A 3,470-nucleotide genomic window follows, 5' to 3' on the forward strand; every position below is an offset into this window, starting at 1 on the left:
TCCCAGGCCCGAGAATCTCATGTGTTTTCACCACTGAACCACATGAGGGCGTCAGTGCACCTCGAGAGTTCTTTCCCTCTCTTTAAACTATAACAACTATTAAAACATTAAAGCTTGCTTGCTATTTCTGTTTTCTCGAGATGCCTGCCCACTTGTTTTACTTTTTTTTTTTTTTTTAACAAGAGCATAGTTCAGCTCTGGCTTGTGGTGGAAAGTCATGAAAAGTTTTTGCCCATTTTTTTCCTCCATAAAAGGGAAGCAGAGTGAAAGATACAGAGAAAGACTAGGGAATCTGATCAGATTAGCTCTGATTTACGGTGAGAATACGGACTGATCCTGATACCTCAGGCATGAAAGTATTTTTTTCTTTAATTATCTTTATTTATTTGTTGGATAGAGAAAATCAGAAATCAAGAGGGGAGGAGAAATAGGGAGAGAGACACCTGCAGCCCTGCTTCACCACCTGGCAAGTTTTCCCCCTGCAGGTGGGGACAAGGAGCTGGAACCTGGGTCCTTGCGCATTGTAACATGTGCGCTCAACCAGGTGAGCTACCACCCGGCCCCATTAAAGTATTTTTGCATAACTATTATGCTGTTTACTCAGCCCTTCCTCCCCATATATAAATAAGCGTGGGGCAGGGATAGATAGCATATTGGTTATGCAAAGAAACACTCATATCTGAGGCTCCAAAGTTCCCGGTTCTGTCCCCGGCACCAAAAAAAAAAAAAAATTAAAATTAATAAATAAATAATGCAGGCACCAAGCCCTAGCGATAACCCTGGAGGCAGGGGAAAAAGAAAAAAAAAAAAGCACATAATGGCCCAGAAGGTGACCCAAGCAGGTAAGGTGACATGAGTTTCGACTTGTTCCCTCACATGACATGTGTCTGGGTGGTGCTTTAGTTCTATAAACAAATAGAACAGTAAATAAACGAGTTTGCAGCTTAATGAGTGTGTGGGCACACCCTGAGCTTTGGGTACCCGTGAGACACGTGGGTAGTGAATCTGGAGACAAAGTTAGCCTTTGGGTGGAGGCTAAGGCATTGCTGGTGCCAGTAGCAAGAAGACCGGTTCCCATGAAAAGACCGGATAAAAGCATCTGCCAAGGAGCCTCCGTTTGCCAGAAAGGAAGAAGAGGGAGGCATGCATGTGAGGCAGAGGCGCAGAGAGGAGCTGGAAGAAAGAGGGGGCAGGCGAGAGCAGGGATGCCTAGTCACCCTGTCTTTTCCAAAGGGTAAACACAGTCAGGGCTGCAGAAATGACAGAGGCCAGAGGTAGCCAGAGATGATCAGCTGGAGGAGGAAGGCGGGCTGAGAGCAAAGGGGAGAGAGGCTGAGCCCAGCTGCAGGGGCGTGGAGATTCTCATCCAAAGGAGGAGAGGCCGTCGGGATCCAGACAGAGCAGAGTTGGAAGGTTGCAGGAAATTCATATATGCCCGAGGAGGCCCTATGTGAGCGCCCAACCACCACCACTACCCGGGCAGAATGTGGTGGCGGTGACAGGTAAACAGGGACGAGGGCCCATGGAGCCGCCAGCCAAAAAGAGTGGGTAGCCCTCTTAACACTTTTTAAATAAGATTATAAAATAGTCCTAGCCTTGGTAGCACATATACTAAAATTGGCATGATACAGAAAAGATCAGCATGGCCCCTGCTCAAGGATTACACAGAGAGTCATGAGGCATACCATATTTTTTCAAAAAAAGTATTATAAAATATATGTACACACATATGAATAATTATAATCTTTAAAGAGCCAGTTAATGCAAGCTGGCAGGTGGCTAAGTGGATTTGTATGTGTGGGATCCCAGGTCTGTCTGAACTCTGGTTCTACATATGCTGAAGCTCTTTTAAAAGATTTATTAATCAGTGAGGGAGAAAGGGAGGAGAGAGAGAGGAAAAACACTATAACATCAGTCTGGAACATGTGATGCTGGAGGTAGAATTCAGGACCTCATGCTTGAGTCCAAAACTTCAACCACTGTGCCAGCCTCCAGGGCTGCAGATTGGCTTTTTTGAATAAAATCATGGTAATATTGTTCTCTTAACTGTACATCTTTTAAGTAATACAAAAACTTTTTAAATACTTTTCTCAAATATTGTGCCTGGGGCTCAATCCCACCCAGAACCTTGCACCTGCATGGGACAGCTGAGAAACCTCCCTGCCAGTCTCCATTCTGTATCCTTTAAGAGAGGGAGACATGCAAAGCCCTGCTCCTCTCTGCACGGAGTCCCTCCCATTGCCTGCCTGTGGTGTTCACTTGCAGTGTTGAGGATCAGACCCCCAGCCACATGCTATATAAAGCATGTGCTTTACCCCCTGAGCCGCCTTCTGGATCCTCAGTTTGATTTCTGGCATTGCATGTACCAGAATGATGCTCTCATTCTCTCTCATGAATAAAAAAGTTATGTATGTTATTTATGTTATGTTTTTAATTAATGTATGTTATGTTGTGTTTTCTTCTTAAGAAACAGACAACCTGCACCTAAATTTAGGCTGGTAACTGGACTCAGCAGTAGGCCAGGCCCATTTAAAATCCAGTATCAACAAATTTAGAACCACGGCAAAGGAGAGAACAGTCACTACAATCTTTTTTTGAAGACACTGGGTAGCTTCTTTGCATTGGTCTCTATATATAAAGTTATTTTCAACATCTCTGTATTTATGATTGAAGTGGGTCAAGCTGACTTAGTTCTCCTTGAGCCAGACAACATGTGTATGTACATTTGGGTCACAATACACTGCTGTAGGTTGATCTTTGAAAGTAAATGAATGTGCTGGGATGGGATTGGGAGGCAGAACTTGGAGAAAGAATCATGGTCATCCATAGATGTTGCTATATTCTGCCTTCACATAGGAAACACCTCAAGATATCAGTATCAGAGCAACCATTTACAAGTATGTTTTCATGATTTATTTTACTTTACATGTTTATTGAATAAAGACAGAGAAACTGAGATGGTAGGGGGAGGTAGAGAGAAAGACACCTGCAGCACAGCTTAACTGCTTGTGAAGCTTCCGTCTTTGCAGGTGAGTCTACAGTTATTACCATCTTAAGCTAGGTATCAGTTCTTCCTTTCTTTCTTTATTTCTTTCTTTTTCTTTTTAATTTCTTTATTGGGGAATTAATGCTTTACATTCCACAGTAAACACAATAGTTTGTACTTGCATAACAATTCCCCATTTTCCATATAGCAATCTATGTATCATTTCTTTTCTTTCTTTCTTCTTTTTTTTTTTTTTGTTATTGGATAGCGACAAAGAGAAATTGGGAGAGAAGGGGGAGGTAGAGATTAAAGGAGACAGAGAGACACCTGCAGACCTGCTTTACTACCTGTGAAGGGACACCCCTGCAGGTGGGGAGCGGGAGCTTGAACTAGGATACTAAATGGTCCTTGCTCTTTGTGCCATGTGGGATTAGCCCACTGTGCTACCATCTGGTTCCCTTAGATATCATTTCTAACGCCTGTT

The 3,470-nt window shown here is 43.3% G+C and overlaps 1 non-coding gene across 1 annotated transcript; it reads left to right on the forward strand.

Annotated features, from left to right (window-relative positions):
- Window positions 1–1,587: 1,587 nt before the first annotated feature.
- On the forward strand, window positions 1,588–1,694 carry LOC132539618 (U6 spliceosomal RNA). Its single transcript, XR_009550956.1, has one exon. It is a non-coding gene; the product is annotated as a U6 spliceosomal RNA (small nuclear RNA).
- The last annotated feature ends 1,776 nt before the right edge of the window (window positions 1,695–3,470 follow it).

Source organism: Erinaceus europaeus, chromosome 7, assembly GCF_950295315.1.
Source record: "Erinaceus europaeus chromosome 7, mEriEur2.1, whole genome shotgun sequence".
Taxonomy (NCBI): domain Eukaryota; kingdom Metazoa; phylum Chordata; class Mammalia; order Eulipotyphla; family Erinaceidae; genus Erinaceus; species Erinaceus europaeus.